General features: G+C 48.0%; 1 long non-coding RNA gene across 1 annotated transcript; it reads left to right on the plus strand.

Moving 5' to 3' along the window:
• Positions 1-19896: 19896 nt before the first annotated feature.
• LOC105480299 (uncharacterized) lies at positions 19897-21364 on the plus strand. Its single transcript, XR_986401.2, has 3 exons — positions 19897-20034; positions 20141-20400; positions 21175-21364. It is a non-coding gene; the product is annotated as an uncharacterized lncRNA (long non-coding RNA).
• Positions 21365-21605: the final 241 nt, after the last annotated feature.

The raw sequence follows: 21605 nt of genomic DNA on the forward strand, positions 1-21605 counted from the left end.
TATATAAACCTCCAAAGCTGAAAACAATGTAGAACTCAGCCAGGCGTGGTGGTTCAAGACTGTAATCCCAGCACCTTGGAGGCTGAGACAGGGAGGATTGCTTGAGTCCAGGAGTTCAAGACCAGCCTGGGCAACATGGTGAAACCCCATCTCTTCAAAACAAAGCAAAACAAAAAAACCACAAAAATTAGCCAGTTGTGGTCTCAGCTACAAGGGAGGCTGAGGTGGGAGGATCACTTGAGACTAGGAGGTTGAGGCTGCAGTGAGCCTTGACTGCACCACTGCACTCCAGCCTGGGTGACAGAGCAAAACTCTGGTTCAGAAAATTAAATAAATAAATAGAACTCAACACACACACACACACACACACACACACACACACACACACACACAGAGAGAGAGAGAGAGAGAGAGAGAGAGAGAGAGAGAGAGAAAACGCCCAGGACATGTACAACTGGGGAAATCTGAACAAGATCCATGGTTTGTATCAATGCCAATCTCTTGGTTGTGATATTTTCCTACAGTTTTGCAAGATGTTACCGTTGAGGGAACCCAGGTAAAGAGTACACCAGGTCCCTCTGTATTACATCTTACAATTGCATGTGGATCTATAATTATCTCAAAAAAAAAGTTCACATTAGAAGAAAAGATTTAGGCAAGAATGTTCAGAGCAGCTTCATTCATAATCACCTTGTTAAAACCACCCCCAAGCCCATACAACTGAAGAATGCTTAAATAAATTGAGGTATATTTGCACAATGGAATCGTTTACAACAATGAACATGAATGAAGCACAACTATATGCACCATGAATAAATCTCACAAACATGATGTTGAGTGAAAGAAGCCAGACACAAAAGAGTATGCACAGTCTATTTATATAAATACAAAACCAGGCAGAAGTAGTCTATGCTCTTGGAAATTAATGGAATCATTTCCACTGGGGTAGTACTAACCAGAAGTGGGCATGAGAAAGAGCTTCTGGGCCCTGGTGATGTTCCCTTTCTTCATCTGGGTGCTGGTTATATAGGTGTGTCATGTTTGGGAAATTTACCAAGTGCATGATTATATATGCACTTTTCTGTACGGGTGCTCAATTTTAATACCCAATTTTGAGTGCTACGTGCCAGGCCTTTTCCCAGGCATTTTACATGGAATGTGTCATTTATATTTTTGATCAAGTTTCTAGTATTATTCCCATTTACAGATGAGAAAACTGTGTTTAAGAGAGGTTGTATTCTAGGGCCACCTGGATGCCCTATAAGGGACCCATATGTCACCAATGCTCTCAATCACCTTGGGGTTCATAGATAAGGCCAAGTCATTAGTAACTTCATTGAAAATGGACCTGTTCTCTCAGCCACAAATGATTGTCCTGGTAACACCAATCATGGCCCTTTGCCCAAGCAAGGGGAACCCCTGAAAGAACACTTGTGAAATTTGAGCACTTTATCTTTTTCTGAAAGCCGGGGAGGCCTATGGTAGGGGATGAACTGGTAATTGCTAAACACTGTAATTAAGTGGGGAGGCCTCAGTTTAAACCATCAGAATTGTAGTTGACCATGGAAGTGTGAAAAGGACCATGATTAATGAACTTGCTAATAGTCTTTTCCTGTTAATGACATTCTTTTATGTTTTAGTAGGAGCACATGTGGTGATTGCAAATCAGTGAGTATGCAACCCAATGTAACTTTTCCTTTAGCTGAATTTGGTTTCTGTCCTGGAGTCCCATTCTGCCTGGTGGTGAAAAACTGAATTTTAGTCAATTCGAGGCTTTTTCTCTTCCCCCTTGTCCCTAGGCTAAAATGCCAGAGGGGAGGGTATGTAGCATGGTGGTTAGGGGGCATCTGGTTCTTGATTGTCATCTGTCCACCCTGGTATCAACTGGGATGACATCCTCTTAATGTGACAACGCACGCTGGCTTTTTGCCACACTAACATCTGCTGTGACATCCTGTCCCTCCAGAGCCTCTGGTCTTCCTTGCAACCACTGCTGCGTTCCTCTTGTCTTGGCCACCAGTTCCTCTTGTCGCTTTCTTCAGTGCTTTCTCAGGGGGAATGAGGGCTACTTGGCCATACTGACTGTACTGGATACAGTTGGTGGCCCAAACCCCTTCTTCCGGCCTGTGCATTTTTGCCCCAGCAGCTTGAATATTGAAAGCTAAGGGGTCACACCTGCTTGCCTCAAGAATTGTCCTTGGCCAATGGGTGGCGCTGCATCTGGGAAGCGGGCATTTAGGTCTTTCCCTTAGTTCAGTATAAAGCCAATGATGGATTGATGAGAACCTACAAAAGGCCAGACCCCTTGCCTTCAGGTGGGAGCCATTCAGTGGTGCAATTCATGCTCCTGAGCTCCTCGTGGGATCAGGCTGCAGTCAGACTCCAGCTGGGACCGCATCCTGGCCTGGCTCCTTCTGCTGACCTTCCTTGCTTCCCTCACTTTTGGTGTGGTTCTCCTAGAGCACCTCCTGAATAAATGAGTTCCACAAGCATCTCCATCTTAATCTTCACTTTAGGGAGCTTAGGCACTGTCCCACCCCATGGGGCAGGGGATGCAGAGAACTCTAGGCTGTGAGTCCTCACTGCACAGATGCGCCCTCAGTCTTTTCTCCCCTGCACACTCTCACCAGGTCAGCATGTATGTGTGGGGGGGGGGAGGGGTGGAGGGGTGGGAGGGAGGTTCTTCTCTGAGAAGTTTCCACCTTCCAACCTTCACTTGGAGGTGAGGCACAGATTCCTTCAACGCTCGAATCCCTGCAGCTCTCAAAGGATTTCTATCAGTCAGAGTGCCTTCCCTGCAAGTGAGAAAATGTAACACGAGCCAGCTTAAATCATTTCTGAACCACCCAGCTAGAACCTAGGGATTGAGTAAGAGTCAGGGTTAACCTAGTCTATATCTGAGCTCTGCTTCCCCCCTCGACAGTTCTTTTTGCTTTACCCTCTTCCAGGTATTGGCATCGTCTTCTGTCCAAGCAGATGTGAGGCCCAGAATGCCAAAGTCATTGAATCTTACAGCTCATGTTCAAGAGAAGACAGACAGAACTGATTCTGGAAGCTCTTCTGGCAGAGTACAGCAAACTTCCCAAAAAGCTGCTGACAAATTTTGCCTTCAATCTCTGGGGCCTAAATTTGGCCACGTGCCCATTTCTGACCCAATCCGGCCCAGCCCTGGAGCTGGGGTGGGATCTGCTTCCCTTCCCAATACATGGGCTCTTTGTGAAAGGGAAAAGGAACAATAGCATCCTCCTGGAAATGAAGGAGGAGGTGAGCTCCATGCAGGGTGCACAGTCAACAATGCTCATGCCTGACTTTGTTTTCCAGTGGACTGGGGTGGGGAGTGGGGCACAGGAGGCCTTCCCAGGGAATCTTTCTCAGGGCCAACATTGGCAATTTCCTATTGCTCAACCAAATGCTGCCAAGATGCTCTTTAGAATGGTTAGACGCATTTCCACTCTAATTGATAGCTTCAGGATCCCTATTTTTTCTCATATTCACCAGCACTTGGTATAACTTACTGTATTAGGGTCTCCAGAGAGACAGAGCCAATAGGATATACATACAGATATAGGGGAGAGGATTTATTAGGGGAACTGGCTCATGTGATCACGGAGGCTGATGTCCCATGATGGACCATCTGTAAGCTGGAGAACCAGGGAAGCCAGTAGTGTGGCTCAGTCCAAGTATAAAGGCCTCAAAACCAAGGTGTGATTCTCAGTCCAAAGCCAAAGGCCCAAGAACCTGAGGGTCCGCCGGTGTAAATCCTGGAGTCCCAAGGTCAAAGGCCCAAGAACCTGAGGGACCGTTAGTGTAAGTCCTGAAGTCCCAAGGCCAGAGAGTCTGGAATTCTATCTAAGGGCAGAAGGAGCAGAGTGTCCCCAGCTCTAGGAGAGAAAGGAGAAATCCTATACCATCTTTTTTTGTTCTATTCCAGCCCCCAGCAGATTGGATGGTGCCTGACCACATGAGGGCAGATCTTCCTCATTCAGTCCATTGACTCACATACCAGTCTCCTCCATAGGCACCCTCCCATACACAACCAGAAATAATCTTTACAAGAAATGCTTTACTAGTTCTCTAGGTATTCCTCACACTTACTTTCCTAATGTTTCAAGATATGATAGGCACTAAAAGAATCTCAATATTGCTTCAATTTGCACTTTTCTGAATTCTGGCAAGATTAGTCATTTCATCAGGTATTAGTTAGCCAGCTCATTTCCTGTCCAGCAAATTGGCTACACATAGCCTTTGCCAATTTTTCTAGTGAGTTTCCTACCCATTTCCCTTGTAGTCTAGATCAGGAGTTCACACAGGTTTTTTTTTTTTTTTTTTTTGGTTGGTTTTGTATTTTGTAAAGGGCTAGATATTAAATATTCTAAGCTATGAAGGTCATATCGTCTCTGCTGATGTAGCACAAAAGCAGCTATAGACATACATGCATAAATGAATGGGCATGGATGTATTCCAAAAAAACTATTTATTTATTTATTTTTAGTTACAAATATAGGCAACCAATTGGATTTGGCCCTGTGGGCTGTAGTTTGCCAACTCTTATTCTAGATATTATCTTTTGGCTTTAGACAATGCAAAATCTGCTCCAAGTCTTCACCTAGCTGTTTTCTTTGTCTAAAGCATTCTTTTAAAAAAATTCTCAATTTTGGTAGAGTCAGATTCACCCAGTTTTCATCCGAGGGTTATGTGTTTGAATTATGTTAAGACACCCTTCTCATCCCAACAACACAAAGATATTCCTCTCCTTTCCTTCCTATTAACCCTTTATTTCTGTTGGCTTTCACATAGCGAGGTCTTGGATCTGTTAGGTGTTCGCATTTTTATGTGATGGAAGATGTGGCTTTATTTTTCTCCCTGTAGTGAACTATTCTCCTCACACCAGCAGCCAAACAAACCATCCCTTCTCCACAGATTTGTAGCAGATGAAACCTTAAATTTGAAAAAAGAAAGGATAAGTGGTTAGGCTTACCTATGCGACAAAATGCTGCTCTATAGTGCTTGCCTGCTTACCAATCCCCAGCTCTTTTCTGGTCCCCCAACATGGCCGGGGCTTTGTGGTCTCAGAAGCATCAACAGGCTCTTCCCTGGTGCATGGCAGGCCTTTCCTCATCCTTCAGGTCTCACTCCAAGTATCAACTCCTCGCAGATGTCTTACCTGAACACCCTCTCATTTACTCTGTTGCTTAACCCAATTGGAAATTATCATTTGCATTTGTTTACCTGTTTATTATCCACCTTTCCCTATTAGATTGTGAGTTTCGTCAGGGAGAGCTGGGGTGAGGGCAGAGACTGGAACTGCATTATTGGTCAGTCACTGCCTCCCCCGTGCCTGGCATACAGCAGACTTGAATTAAAGATTCCTGGAAAAACAGAACAAATGAGCAAGTTGAATTGATTTTTCAGAGGCAATGGGTCATTAGATCGCCCTGGCATTGTCTAATAAATTCTCCTATCCTCTTTGACAACGTACAGAATTAGAATTAAGGTTTGTCCTTCAACCCCACCCCACTCAACACCTTTATCATTTGATAAAACATCTCAGTAGCTTCAGTGTATTTATCACACCTGCATTTATTCACAGTTCGATCTGAGAGCCCTTGTTAACTCCCTTAAAATATCTGATTGAATTTCATGTGGAAGCGAATGCCACAGATTAAATATATGTTGTGTTAAGAAGCTTCCCGTTTTATCACAGCCTGTGCACTGCCAGAAAAGCATTCTGCATGTTAATTAAGATAGCTGGGGGATTTTTTAAAGACTTCTTTTTCTCCCTTTAACTTTATAATGCATTCAGGGGAAGGGAACTAAGGCAACTATTTGCAAAGCTGTAAAAATCAGTGTCGAGTCAGATGGGCTGTGGGATCCCAGGGAGCTTCAGTGACGGGCCAGGGCACTGTCTGTGCATGTCAGCAGCAGGCTGAGTCTAGGAGCCGCCTGTGAAGGAGCTTGGAGAGGCTGAAGGGAAGAGGTTCTGACTTCTGACTTCAGTAGGAACAGTGCCCTTCTGGCTAAGGCTGGAATTTTGCCCAGGCAACAGTTAAGTAAGAGGTAGGGTGGGAAGTGATCAAATCCAAGAATCAAAGTGGACAAGATGAATTTGGATATGGAGAATGGAAAAATCTGACCTTCCTCCCAATTAGAATGTCAGTGTAGCCAGGACTGTGTGGCAAGACCAAGAGGGGGCTGCAGACGCCTGCTTTAGCTGCTGCTAAGATGCCAGCACATTGGCCCTGCTAATGGGCCCAAATTCAGAAGTGACATGAATAAAACATGGATTTTGAAGTTCTTCAGACCTGGATTAAAATCCTGGCTTAGACGCTTGTCACTTACTAGGCCTCAATTTCCTCACCTGTGAGATGTGCACAGGGACACTGCTAGGTTCAGAGACCCTGGGTATAGCTGGCACATGGCAGGCTGTTAACATATGTCACTTACTGCTGTTACGTAAGAACCTGTGCCCATCTCCTGCTGTCAGGCACTCTGCACCACCCAGCTGTTTGGTCACCTTTTCACCTCCCTTCACCTCTGTTCTAGCCTTGGCTCACCCTTCAAATACAACTGACCCCTTATGTCGGGTGACCTAGAGAGTAGTCCCTGCCACTTGCACAATCCCAGTAAGCTCTAGTTAGGAAAATGCCCTCATCCAAGTAGTTCCAGAATAATACTGCTGTTTGTTTGGGACTCCCTGACCCATAGCTTAGGAATCATGCATGCAACTGGGGTGACACTAAGAGCAACAAGATGTCCATCCGGAACCGCTGCAGCTCCTCCTCCTCCCTTGGCGCCCTGCCCTGGACTGGGTGTGATTGCAGCGCCTTTCCCAGCTGTGACCAGCAGGGGGCGGCTCCTCTCTCTCGTGTCCCTTTCCAGTATCCTGGTTGGGTTCATTCCCTCCGTAACCCACTCAGGCCTCCTCCCGGGCTCCGCCTCTCCGGCTCCCTGAGACACCGCCCCGGCTCCTTCCGCCTTTCTTGGTGGAGGCTTGCAGACCTGCAGGGCGGGGCCTGACTGAGAGCGGGGCGGGATATCCTTCCGGACTGGGGAACAGATGCCCTGGCGTCCTTGGCACTGGGTTGGTTGGTCCCTCTCCGTCCTGGCTTCATTCCAAGCACGACAGGCCCTGGGAGGGGCCCAGGCTGCTCCTGTTTCCGGCCAGGACAGAAAAGCATCAAGGAACTCTCAGTCAAGAGACACGCCCGTCAGAGAGGAGGCACATTCCAGGAATGACATATGCCCTGAAATGTCATATGCTCTGAGGAGGTGACACCCCCCCATGGGTGACACAGCCCACAAAGGGGACATGGCCCACAAAGAGGTGACCTGGCCCACAGAGGTGACATGGCCCACAGTGGTGACACACTCCACAGAGGTGACACAGGTCACAGAGGTGACACACTCCACAGAGGTGACCTGGCCCACAGAGGTGACACGCTCCACAGAGGTGACACACTCCACAGAGGTGACCTGGCCCACAGAGGTGACATGCTCCACAGAGGTGACACACTCCACAGAGGTGACACAGGCCACAGAGATGACACACTCCACAGAGGTGACATGCTCCACAGAGGTGACACACTCCACAGAGGTGACCTGGCCCACAGAGGTGACATGCTCCACAGAGGTGACACACTCCACAGAGGTGACCTGGCCCGCAGAGGTGACATGCTCCACAGAGGTGACACACTCCACAGAGGTGACCTGGCCCGCAGAGGTGACATGCTCCACAGAGGTGACACACTCCACAGAGGTGACCTGGCCCACAGAGGTGACATGCTCCACAGAGGTGACACACTCCACGGAGGTGACACAGTCCACAGAGATGACACACTCCACAGAGGTGACATGCTCCACAGAGGTGACACACTCCACAGAGGTGACCTGGCCCACAGAGGTGACATGCTCCACAGAGGTGACACACTCCACAGAGGTGACCTGGCCCACAGAGGTGACATGCTCCACAGAGGTGACACACTCCACAGAGGTGACCTGGCCCACAGAGGTGACATGCTCCACAGAAGTGGTATGCTTCACAAAGGTGATATGGCCCTCAGAGGTGACACACTCCACAGAGGTGATCCAGTGCACAGAAGTGACATACTTCACAGAGGCAACCCAGCCCACACAACAACTGTGTCTCAACCCTACTAGACACCTCAGGAATTAGAACCCTTCCATGACACAGCAGGTGCTGCAGTGTTCGCCCTACAAACCTGGCGACTCAGTTCCAAGACCCTGCAGTCCAGAAAGCAGCCCAGAGGCAACAGGGGCCGAGGCCAGCCTAGCTCTTGTGCGGAAAGGTGGCTGCCACCCCGGGGCGCTCAGAATGGGCCTCCTGAGTCTCTGACCTCCTGCCTGTAGAAGCCTGTCACTCTTGCAAGACCAGTAGGTAGACAGAGACAAGCATCAGTGAGAGGGAGAGTCATTTATGATTTATGAATAATGAACTAATTTAATCCTGGGTTTCTCTCATACCTCCCATTTAGTAATTTGTTCCATTTCTTAATGGCTCGAGTTCTTTATCAGGCTGTGACAGAGGCGAGCAGTGAGTCATCACACTGGGGATTAGGAGGGTGACCTAGATATTGGGACTGGGAAAGCAGTGCTGAGAGATGAGCATCAGCTCCACCCTCCACGCCCTCTCCACTGGGGGCAGCTCTGGGTTGGCACAGCTCCTATCTCTGCATCAAAGTGGCAGGAAGGGGTGGCTGTTCAGTGGAGGTGGGTGTGGCTGGGGCTTGTCTGAAGCTGTGGTTCCATAGCAAGCCCCTTGCTTGTGCTTAGAATGGACATCAGGGAAGAAGATGGAGAAGATTGGGGTCTAGCCCCCCTACACAGCTGCATTGAGAGGGAGGCAAGACTTTGGTGTCAGGCCACTTGGGCTAAAATCCTGGCTGCCACCTCTGCCTTTGTGACCCTGGGTGCATTGCTTCACCACTCAGAGCCAAGAAAAGATGCTTCCAACAGTGAAGGCTCTCACCTCTATCGTCATCCTGCTGTCTGGTTTCTTGAACCTGTTATTTCTTTTGTTTTTATTACACACAAGTATATTGAGGCTTTGGAAGGTTATACACCTTAATGAAGAGAGCAGGAGAGTGGTCTGTGAACAGAGAAGGGGAGAATGGAATCTGAGAAGGCCTAGAATCAGGACCCCAGGGTGGACTCTTGAGGCCAGCTTTGCCGTGCCTCCTCCGTGTCATCTTGCATGGCATCTGGCCCCAAAGTGCCCTCATACAGGAGGAGCAGGCAGGGGGGCAGCAGGGGGCTGGGCAGACAGCAGCAGCCACTGAGAGCGCAAGGAAGGACTAAAGCCAGCAGGTAGGTGGGGAAAAGAGAGGTGTGGGCAGCTGTAGGAGGCGGCCGTCATGTATTTGCATAGTTACCACACCCTGTTGGCATTTATCCTGTGAAGCAATGGTTATTGTGCCCACTTTACAGGCAGATAAACTTGGGACAGAGGAGTCAAATAATTGCCTAAGCAGCACAGCTGGTGCGGGGTGGAATCTGCCTTCTTCCAGCCTCTTCTCTAAATGCCATCCCACTGCGTCTTGCCAATCCCAGTTCTGACAGGTGTGGGCGTGTGAGGCCACCTGCTCTGTGATGATGGGTGTCCTCTTCCTCTTCTAATGCTTGGTGGTCTACAGATCATTGCCAAGTACATCAGCCTCTCTGATGCTCACAATATTCCCGGGAGATGAGTATGAACAAGGATTATGAAAGAGAGAGAGAGAGAGTGAGAGTGAGAGAGAGAGAGAGTGAGAGAGAGAGAGAGATAGATTAATATTAAAGTCTAATATACAAATAGAAAGGTGTGCATATTATAAGTGCACAGTTCTCTGGGTATTCATAAAGACTATTATTTAACTTCATTTTACTAAAAGAAAACTTAGAGAGGTTTAATGATGTGATATTCTGAAGTCTGTTTATGTGTCAAGCAATGGGGACAGTATTCCAGACTACATCTCTTAATGTCCATGATTTGAAATGGATTTTTTAAATGTTTAAAGTTTTGATTCTAATTTCTTTTGAGAGCAATGCAATTTAATGGAAAACGGCAATGCCTTCATCTTATTAACTTCATTACCACAAGTGGTTATATGAGAGGGAAATCAGGTGCTTTAAGCCATCCACTCTTCTGTATTAAACTCTTTATTTGGGGGATGAGAGTTCTACTGAAGTGTCTTAAGTAAAATTTGTCTAAAATTTGCAGGATAAACTTCATGGTAAAAGTCTAAAGTTTGCAGATTGAGAAAGTCTTGAGGAAGGAACAGTGTACTCGAATCATTTTTTTTTCATTTAATTAGTAGTGCATTGTTTGCAACACTTTGTGGAATATTTTGGAGAATCAACAAAGCCTTCTTGAGGGTGGCCTGATCCTCGCCTTCCAAGTCTGTTTTTTAGCAGTGAAATGGCTTTCTTGTTTCCACATTTCAAAAAGAGGAAAACATTTCTGTCAGTTAAGTGAAGGGAGAAATGAAGGTCCCCCAGTTGTGGTCGTGGTCAGGGGCAGAGACCTCTCCCCTTAGCCTGCTCTACTTTTCTCCCTAGGGGGAGGTGACGAGGAGGGGACCTTTCTTCCAAGGTTTGGGAAACCTGGTAGATTCCTGTCTCTCTGGATGCTTTAATGGGGTCCCTGTGTGAAAATAGGGGCTGGGGGTGTGTTACAATGTCCCTTCCAATTCCATGAGAGCAGAATTTAGGGCAATTAGAAATTATCCCACCTGAGTCATCTTTCCCCTTCAAAGTGGTGTCTGAGGACTTTCTCAATTGACTTTGGAGCAGGAGCAGCAAAACCCAATCAATTAGCCAATATCCAGCAACTGAGATGGACTGTGTCTCTGTCTGGGAATTGCTGGGGAAGCAGAGCCTGGAAAGGAGATTCATCTGGCAGGGGAGGGAAGATGAACGCTAAGGACTGGGAGAACTGGACCAGTCCAACTGAATTGGGCCTGACCCCCCAGTCCTATGCATAGTTAGACCCTAGACTCCAGACCTCAGGCAGTCACTTGAGAGGTCCAGCAGCTATGGCATGACGGGCAGTGGCCAGAGGAACTGCTCTCTGCTCCAGCCAGGCAGGAGCTTGCTCTGCCAGCAAAACCTGCAAGTCATCCTGCTGCAGCTGCTGGCCTGCAGAGACCGGCCCTGGTGTCAAGGAGGAGGTGTGAGGAGGAGGGGAGCCTCTGGCAGCTTTTTGTTTCAGGCTAGAACTTTCTAGCAAAGTTTCAGAGCTGTCTGACTCACCTGCTGACTTACTCTCCCCTGCATTACACTTCCCAAGGGCCCATCCGTCATCACACGCTGGCTTCCCCAGCCCAGGCATTGTCTCCTCGTGGCACCGAGGCTGTGGAATTGTCCCTCCCTCCCTCCCTGGATCCCCGAGAACCCAGGAAGCCCACTTTCCCTCAATCACAGGCACATGGAGAGAATGAGTTTCTTTTGGTCCATGAAAAGTTGGCTGGGCGATTTTGTTATTTAATGGAACTAGTTGCCCACCTTTAAAAACTGGGAAATTTCACATATAAGCCCAGACTTCCTGCTTCTCTTGAAAGCCACTCTGGTGACACCAGGCCCGAGTCCCCATGTGGTCATGGAGGGAGTGTGCTATCTCCAGCGGCAACAGTTCTCACCTCTTCCATTGCTTGTGCCCCGTTTCTATGCCTCGCCCTCTTGGCCACAGCGTTAGTGCAAGCTCATCCTGGTACCTACAGAGGTGGAGAGCAGAGTGGGTGGTGTTCTGCCCCTGGACCACCTCCCAGGGGACTGTGGGCCCTCCTCTGCCTCCATAGCATCTGAGCCTGATCACCATCATGGCCCTTCCCACTTGTATTGAAATGATCCACTTATTCCAGGAGGATTATGGACATTTATGGGCATTGGTTTAAATCTCCTTCCTCTTGTCTAGGGTCAGAGCATCTAATCACCTTTGGAGATGAATTTGGGGAACTGATTCTCTACCTCAATGACCCAAGGAAGGCTAAGTGGATCCAATGATTTTATTTCATTTTGAAGATGAAGAAACTGAGTCTCAGAGTGGTGTGTGGCACAGCTGACATCTGCTAAGGAAGAGCCTCCAGTGTGTGGCCTCCCTCTGGGGCACTGTCTACCCCAGGGTGGGCAACAGCATCCTTCAGGCAGGGGCTCTGGTTGGGGAGCCACAGTGGGAGAGTCCCTGGGTTGCCACTTCCTATAGAAAGGCACATCACCCCTAAAGCGTTCTTCTCAGAGGGCCCGTGTGAAGGATGCTGCCTGGCAGCCTGAAGGCAGCAATCCAGCAGGTGAGCCCACGCCCTGCTCTGCCATCCATGCTCTCCCCTGAAAGGGGGCTCTGTGGAAGAGCCAGGTCCGCTGCAGTCACTGTCATTTCCAGTTGAGTGCCGTAACTAGGAGCTGTTCCCTCTGCAGGCAGGGGAATGCCAAGTGGGCCAGGAAAGCACAGGCAGTGGAGGAGGTGAAGAACTGTTTGAAAAATCTTTCTCCAGCTTCCTCTTCAGCGTATTCAGAAAGCTGCCTTCAGTGCCCTGTGGCTAGAAGGCAGGTTCCTAGCTCTGGGTATGTGTTGGGGTCCTCTTGGCTGGCACAGGTTTATAGCAAGAATTGTTGGCCTGTGGAAGGGGTCAGAGAAGGGCTCCTGAGGACTTTAGCTTGGAAGCAAGAGTTTGCAAGCCCAGGGGCTGATGTGTGTGCTGGGGTGGGGGTGGGGGTTACGTTTTGGGTAGGGGGATAGGTCTTGTCCTCAGGAAGACGGAGGCTTGAGCTGTCTCCCAGTGAGCTCCACATGTGCTCTGGGTAGGGTAGAATTCCTGCCTCAGTAGCACTGTTCGACCAGCTGTCCCAATAACAGGACATTCCATGTATTGGGAAAATTTAGAAAGGAGTTTTTAGCTCTGCCTCATTATTTTCTAACTGTGGAGCATCAGAGAGCCCAGAACCTCTGTAAAATGGGGATAATAACTCTTGCCCTCCCTGCCCTTCCATTTCATTGTGACCTCAAGTGAGAGGGTATTCATGGTGTGAAGATGTCTTGCAAGTTGTCAAGAGCCTTGCCAGGGAATAAGGTACAAGCTGAAAACCCAACCCCTCGATCTCCATCCTCGGAAGCTCAGCTGGCCTGGTGGGGAGGTGGCTTTCTCTTGGAACTATCTGTCCAGCCCTATTTTCATGTCCTCAACAGTGGGAATGTCAGCCTTAGAGCTCTCATTGGAGGCAACAGGAAGCCGCACATCTTCCCAGAGTATTGCATGTGCTGGAAGACTTGGGGAAAATCATGACTTTTATATTAAAATAAACACTCTTCTATGATTATGTGCAATGCAAAGGTTCATGAATTTTAATGTTACAGCAGGAGCAAAGAAATGTGCTTGTGGAGGGATGAGAGACGGAGGCTGCTTCCTGAGAGGACTCGGGGGCTTCAACATTGTCTTCTGCCATTAAAGGTGTATTAGTGAAACGTGTGAGAAACGCTCTCGTGGTGAGGAGGCACTGTGCTGGCCTCTGCAGGAGGAGAAGCAATGTTGAGGAGAGGGGCCTGGCCCTGAGGGAACTCCGCAAAGCGCAGCTTCCTTACCAGGCTATACGTGAGCACAGATAAAGGTACCAGAGGAAGGAGAGCTCATGACTGGCTGGAGGGATGGAGGTGATCAAAGGAGACTTCCTGGAGGAGGAGGAGAGATTTCAGGAGCGCACGCACACATATTCAGAAGTGCAAGTCGTGCTTGGTGACTAGCAGGAGAATCAGACCCGGGCCCAGGGTATGGAGAGAGGGGATGTGGAAGATGTGGCTGGGACCCCTGATGGGGAATTAGGATGAATACATCAGGTCTTTGGAGTCCTGGAAATCATCTGAGAAGTGAAGTGATTTGGTCAAAAGGTTGCTTTAGGATGATTAATTTCATGTTGGTGACAATTTCTAGTTTTGTTTTGTTTTGTTTTTGCCTGTATAGTTGTTCAGAAAAGATAGTCTTTCAAGGTGTTTCTCCTCCCAGAAAAAACAAGATCCCCCTGAAAGAAATATTCTTGGGGCCAGGCACAGCGGCTCATGCCTGTAATCCCAGCACTTTGGGAGGCCGAGGCAGGTGGATCATGAGGTCAGGAGATCGAGACCAACCTGGCCAACATGTTGAAACTCCATCTCTACTAAAAATACAAAAATTAGCTGGGCATGGTGGTGCGGGCCTGTAATCCCAGCTACTTGGGAGACTGAGGCAGAAGTTGTACCCAGGAGGCAGAGGTTGCAGTGAGCCGAGATTGCACCACAGCACTCCAGCCTGGGCAACACAGCAAGATGCCATTTCAATAAATAAATAAAAAATAAAAAATAATAAATAAATAAATAAATATTTTCTTAGCTCAAACTGTAGTCAATATTTCACAATAATCTTTTTTTCTTCAGGCTACTCAGATGAGGAACTATGGCCCAGAGGGGTCACGGTCCTTGCCTTGTGTAGCCCTGTGAATCAGAGCAGGTATTGAATAACAAGAGTCACAGATCACTGGGGCAGATAGGTCCTGGCACTTTCTCCAGAAAGATGGGCACCATGTATGTCCCAAAATATTACCATAAGACATCATGTTTCTCTTCATGCATGAACTCACCAGAGGATCCCTCAGCCCACAGATTCCAAGAGCTAAACAGACACGAAAGGCAATAAGCCCTGTCCTCACTGCTTTTGGAGTGATTTGACCTCTCAGATCCTCTAGATCAGCAAGACTTCAATTAGATTTCAGGTCTTGCTGAAGAATTCTGTCTGCCCCACACCTGAACACTTGTCTGGTCTTTCCACTCAGAACAGAGTTCAAGGTAGAATCTGCAGCCAGCAGGAGCCCTAGCAGAGAAGAGCGAGGGCTTCCTAACTAGAGCAATTGTTAAAGACTCCCAGGGGAATATTCCCAGATAAGTTAACAAATTAACAGCAAGGACAGCCTGGAGGTCGTGGGGGCAGAGGGGTGTGATTTGGGTTTCTCCCCATTGCTTTTGCAGCCCAAGATGGAAGTGCTTGATGTTTTGACCAGCCTTCTTAAACTTCAACATATATGCAAATCACATGGTGATCTTGATAAAATGCAGATGCAGATTCAGTGGGGTGGGATGTGGTCAAGGATTCCATCTTTTGCACAAGCTTCCAGGTAATGCCAGTGCTCCACAGACCAGTTTGTGCAGTACAGGTTGGACAACACCATCCTGTGTGTGTTTTCCTAAAGGGAAGATGTTATGCTCTGGAATGGCCTAACCTGAATATCACTGTTTCCAGCCACTCCCTTTTATACCTCTTCAGTAAAAATTATCTCCAGCCATCCTACAGACATTTATTAGGCACTTACTATATGCTGTACTCAATGCCAGCTCTAGAGATTCAGAAATGACAGAAACAGCTTCTATCTTGTGGGATTTTACAATGGAGTGTGTATGGTGAGGGTGGGCAGCTGATGAGTCAGGCAAACAGGCAATCCAACAGAGAGTGACCAAGGTGGTAATGGGGCACCACAGGGACCCAGAGGAGGTCACTTCTTAGTCTGAGATTGAGATCAGGAGGTGGGAAAATCAGGAGGCCCTATCAGGAGTAAGTGGCTCAGTCTTGGAGGGAGAGAACGCATTAGTTAGATGGGTAAGATGTGGTGGTGGGAGGAGGGAGTCAGAAAAGCAAGGAAAATAAGATGTTTTCAGGCCCCAAGAAATAAAGAAGCTCCAAGGGTCAGGGAATTGCAAGTCACCCAGTTAGACCCTGTGGTGCTTGGGAGATATGGTGAGCAGGTGGCCCCATGATCCCCTCCTCTTGGTGCTCATGCCTTTGAATAATCCCCTCCCCTTGAGTGGGCAGGACCTATGACTCACTTATTTTTTATTTTACTTTTTCTGAGACAGAGTCTCACTCTTGTCACCCAGGTTGGAGTGCAATGGTACATATTGATTGACTGCAACCTCTGCCTTCCATATTCAAGGGATTCTCTTGCCTCAGCCTCCTGAGTAGCTGGGATTACAGGTACTCCACCACACTTGGCTAATTTTTGTATTTTTAGTAGAGACAGGGTTTCACCATGTTGGGCAGGCTGGTCTCAAACTCCTGACCTCAAGTTATCTGCCTACCTCTGCCTCCTAAAGTGCTGGGATTACAGGTGTGAGCCACCATACCCAGCTGACGCATTCTAACTAATGGAAAATGGCAAAGGCACTGGGATGTCACTCCTGTAATCATGTTAGCAAGGCTGCCTTACTAGCTGAGTTGCTTTAGAAAGGCTTTGAAGAAGTAAGGGGCCATGTAGGAAGGCCCATGTCATAGGTAGTTGGGGGCCAGCTCAAACCAACAGCCAGAAAGAACCTGAGGCCCTTGTTCCTGCAATTCCAATGAAATAAATTCTGACAACAACCTGGGTGAGTTTGGAAGCAGATTCTTCCACAATTGAGCCTTCAGATGAGAACCTAACTTGTATGACACTTTGATTGAAGCCCTGTGAGATCCTAAACAGAGGACCCATCTAAGCTGTGACCAGATTCCTGATCTACAGATCATGTGAGATAATACATTTTCTTGTTTTAAGCTGTACATTTTCTGTTAATTTGTTATGCAAGATTGAAAATGAATATAGGAGGTGATATTGGAAGTTGCAGAAGGGCTATGCCACAAAGGGCTGAAGTGAAGTCTTTGGGATTTACTAGATTTGGCAGGGGAAGGCATTGGAGATTGTGTTATTGGGAGGTAACATTATCAGATTAATAGAGGTGGAGAATGGATTGGAGAGGGGATAATGGGATTGAGAGGGAGGTGGAAGACTAGCCAGAAGCCTGTGGATGCGTCCAGGTTGGAAATGATGCTGTCTTGATGATGTAGGTTGGATATTTGTCCCCTCCAAACCTCACATCAAAATTTGATCCCCAGTGTTTGAGGCAGGGCCTAATGGGAGATGTTTGGGTCATGGGAGCACATCCCTTATGAATGGCTTGGTGCCCTCTTCATGGTAATGAGTGGATTCTCACTCTATTAGTTCACATGAGAGTTAGTTGTTTAAAAGAGCCTGGTGCTTCCCTCCCCTCCCCTTCTCTTTCCTCCTCTCTTGCCATGTGACATGCTGGCTCCCTTTCTCCTTTTGCTGTGAGTGAAAGATACTGGCATCATGCTTCTTGTACAGCCTGCAGAACTGTTAGACAAATAAACCTCTTGTCTTTATAAATTACCCAGTCACAGGTGTTCCTTTAGTAACACAAATGGAATAAGACATCAGCCAATAGTACGGTGGAGGCAAGATCAAACACAGGATACAGGAGGTGAGACTGACAGGGCTTGAGACAACTTGGCGTGTGGTCTGGGAGACCCAGCCAGCTTTTTCTTGGCATAGCTGAGTTTTCTCCTGCTATGTGGATAGAAAGGTCCCAGGGCCTTCAGGCTGGCTCTACAGCCCTATCTTTTGTCAGCAGGTCCCTGTTTGGTAGAACTGGAACTTACAAAGGGAGGGGCCTGGGATTGGGCATGTGCTGCCTCCTGGCTGGCCCACAGCTCCCTGATGGGGCAAGCCATAGGAAAGTAATAATTTTTGGAGGATGCAACATGAAACTTCCTGTCCCAAATCTCTCCTTCAATTGTCTGCCACGGCTGACCATCTTAGCCATATATCCTGTTTCCTAGCATCTAGATATGACCATGTGACTAAGGTCTAGCCAATAGGGAAGGAAGGGATTTGATTTGCACACCCTTTGGGTCATCCCATTTGATGGGAAGGGGATTGTCTTCTTTCCCTTCTTACCCTTCCTGCTGGCTATACGGGGGAGTCATGCTTGATCATGAGGACAAGGGGAATACCTAGGAATGGCAGAGCAGCAAGACAGAAGGACAGAAGAAGCCTGGGCTTTAGTGACTTTGCGGAGCAGAGCCCTCATACAGCTGGGACTTTTATATGAGCAAGATATGTAACTCTAGTTCAGTGAAGCGCCTATCATTTTTGTATCTCTGTTATATGAATCTTCACCTATATCCTGGCCAAAACAAAAGTAATGTAATAAGTCGTTGTCGAAGATGAATATCTCAGTGTCAGCTGTATCCTTTCTCATTCACTTAACAATTATTTTTTTCCTGACTTCCTTATGCCAGGCAATGAGTCAGTTGTGGGAGACAGAATTTAGAACAGACACAGTCCTTCAGAAATAAGGACTATAGTATTGGAGTGGAAAGGATATATGACAATCAGGCATGATCATATATGTGTTTAAGAAAAATCTGGGTGGCCAGGTGCAGTGGCTCATGCCTGTAATCCCAGCACTTTGGGAGGCCGAGGTGGGTGGATCATGATGTCAGGAGATTGAGACCATCCTGGCTAACATGGTGAAACCCCGTCTCTACTAAAAATACAAAAAATTAGCCGGACGTGGTGGGAGGAGCCTGTAGTCCTAGCTACTCGGGAGACTGAGGCAGGAGAATGGTGTGAAACCGGGAGGTGGAGGTTGCAGTGAGCCGAGATCGTGCCACTGCACTCCAGCCTGCGCGACAGAGTGAGACTCCATCTCAGAAAAAAAAAATTAAAAAAAGGAAAATTCTGACTCACAATGGACATGCAGTATGAATGAGGGAAAATCCTTCATTCTTTAAGTCACTGGAATTTGTTGTTGCAGCATCATTTAGTCTACCCTGACTAATACAGAGACATTTACGTGGTGCAGATACTAATACAAAGGCCTTTACATTCATCTTTTACATGAATCTCTGTATTTGTGCAAATACAGAAATTTTTGTATTTTGTATTTGCACAAATACAGAAATTCAGGCAAAAGATGATGGCCAGAATCAAGGAAGCAAAAAAAAAAAAAAAAAAAAAAAAGTTGGAATGAAGTGAAGAGATAATTTAGAAGATGGAATCACGAGGACTTGGGAATGGATCATGTGGCTGTAAGGAAGAGAGAGAAGTTGATGGTATTTAGATAGTTTGCTGGGTATGTGATACCACTCATGGAGACAGGTGCTGTGGGCACATGCCAAAGTCAGAGACTCAGGGTGATTAAATATTGATAGGGCAATGGAGGGGAGTGTTAGGGAGAGACTGGCCTAGAAACCACTAGAAACTGGTAACCTGGGGTAGGGGGCAGGTAAGGATTTAGCATTGAGAGCTTTGCTAGAAGGGCTGAAATCTTTTTTTTTTTTTTTTTTTTTTTTTTTTTTTTTTTGAGACGGAGTCTCACTCTGTCACCCAAGCTGGAGTGCAGTGGCCGGATCTCAGCTCACTGCAAGCTCCACCTCCCGGGTTCACGCCATTCTCCTGCCTCAGCCTCCCGAGTAGCTGGGACTACAGGCGTCCACCACCTCGCCCGGCTAGTTTTTTGTATTTTTTTAGTAGAGACGGGGTTTCACCATGTTAGCCAGGATGGTCTCGATCTCCTGACCTTGTGATCCGCCCGTCTCGGCCTCCCAAAGTGCTGGGATTACAGGCTTGAGCCACCGCGCCCGGCCGAAGGGCTGAAATCTTGAGGAGACACCTGCTCCAGGCTTCATACTCTGTATTGCATTATTGACCCTGCTGCCAGAGTGACCATGAAAAATCTCAGATCTGGCCACATTAGTCTGCTCAAAGCCCTTCAGTGGCTTCCCATGGCTCTCAGGACATGTTCAAATTCCCTGACACAGCTTACAAGGTTCTGTGGATCTGCCTACCTCTCCAGAATTTCCCATGCTTCTTTGCTGGAATAATCTTTAACTTATTCTCTAAGACATAGCACCTCCCCAAATCTTTCCTCTGCCCAGCCCCCTCCATCAGGGTAGATACCCCTCTAGGGAGTCCCATAGCCTCCCACTCACTGTGTGAGGATCTGTTTACTTGCCCATTGTCCCCCAACAGACTGTGTGTGGCTTTTGCATTGTGAAACTTGAGGCATGGCTTGGTGCCTGCTCCAGCACTGAAGCAATGAATGAGTGAAGAAATGAATCTTGAGTGAAGGGCTGCATGAAGCTGGAGACACCTAAAACTGAGGGAAAGGAGACTGTTCACAAAACAATTTTGCTGACAGCCTGCCTGGATGTCAGGATTCTGATGAGATCAAGAAACATCTCCCTGGTGAGGCTCTCCCCACCCTGCTCCAAAACTTGTGTCCTTGTCTCCCTGCCCTCCAAGACCCTCCTGTTTTCAGTCACTGTTGAGGTTTCTCTAAACTTACTTACAGGAGGGTTGGGAGTTGCAGGGTAGCCAAGACATCACTTCCAGCAGTGCAAATCTGCCAAGACCCTGGACGAGGACCTAAGGCCTGGGTTCCCCTCTCTCCTCTTCTGCTAAGTCCTTGGGCTTCACAGAACCTCCATGGGCTTTATGATGGGACAGTCTGGGGTTGGACTTGGTTTTTCTGCTCTTGGAGGCAAAGCAGTGACTCTGCCTTGGGACACCTGGACAGTGGAAGGCTGTCCCTGGAAGGCTAGCTCCTCTGAGGTAGGGCCTTGGTTCCTGACTGGGCCTGGGAGGGTGTGGCAGCCCTTGCCAAACTCTTGGGGACGATCCTGACTTAGGGCTAGTGACAGGAGGGAGATATTTCAGTGAGAGGAGGGAGGGCCTGGACACCCCCAGGGATAAGGAAAGAGTTACCTCCTCACAGTCTGGTGGCAACAGCCTAGTGGGGGAACCGTGTGACAGGACCCCCATCTGGGGCTGTCTGGGTGTAAGGGAGGAGCTTCCATGGCACTCAGTCTGAGAGGCCAGGAAGGAAGATCGCTGGGGTTGAGTGGGGAGAGGAGTGAAGCATAGACCCTCAGCCTGGAGGCACACAGCAGTCTTTGTCCAGGCCCAGCCTCCATCTGTGACCAGAACCCACCATTATCCACAGGCTGGTGAGGTCAGAGAGGTTCCAACTACAGTAAATGGGGGAAGATGAAAATGGGCAGGAGAGAAGAAGGAAGGCATCTGCAGAGGAAAGGGAGTGGCTCTCTTCTTTCTCTTGGGTCCATCTTAGCTATAGGAGCCTACTTTGTCAAGACTCATCATTGGTTGAATAAAAGAAAAGAGCTGAGTTGAGGAGTGGGAGGGGTGGAAGTGAGGGGCACAGAGGAGCCACATGCTGCACTGTCTGGCCCTCACACCTCTCTTTTCTCTCCCTAACTTGTGCCATCTCCACTGGGGCCCCTTTGTAGCGAGCTCCCCACAGAAGTGCCTTCTCTGCTTTGGGCTCCTAATGCAGCATCTCACATCCCTTCTTTCATCCCCACTCAGGGTTGCAGCTAGAAACTGGTGGCTGGGAGCTGGGGCCCTCCTGAGCTGGACATCCTGAGTCACACACAAGAGCGACTGGGATGTGTCCCGGCACTTCCTACAGCCACCCTTACTCCTGACTCTTGTTATACTTTCCCAGGCTGTCTGCAAGAGTATTCATGACAATTCATCAATAATCATAAGTCAAGCTCTATGCATATCTGTTAATTAACTCATAAATGTCTGTTAAAGTGCCTGCTGTATTCCCAGCACCCCACAAATGCTTGGATAGACTGATGCAAAAGCAGAGGTAGAGCCTGCTCTTATGGAGGGAGCTGAGTATGAGATGTGGAAATAGATGCTTAGCAGATATTCACACAAGTAAGTACACAGTGACAAATTGAGATAAAACGCCACAAAGGAAAACTAGAGGGTGCTTCAAGAGAGGATGC

This window comes from Macaca nemestrina, chromosome 2 (genome assembly GCF_043159975.1).
Source record: "Macaca nemestrina isolate mMacNem1 chromosome 2, mMacNem.hap1, whole genome shotgun sequence".
In the NCBI taxonomy this organism is placed as follows: Eukaryota; Metazoa; Chordata; class Mammalia; order Primates; family Cercopithecidae; genus Macaca; species Macaca nemestrina.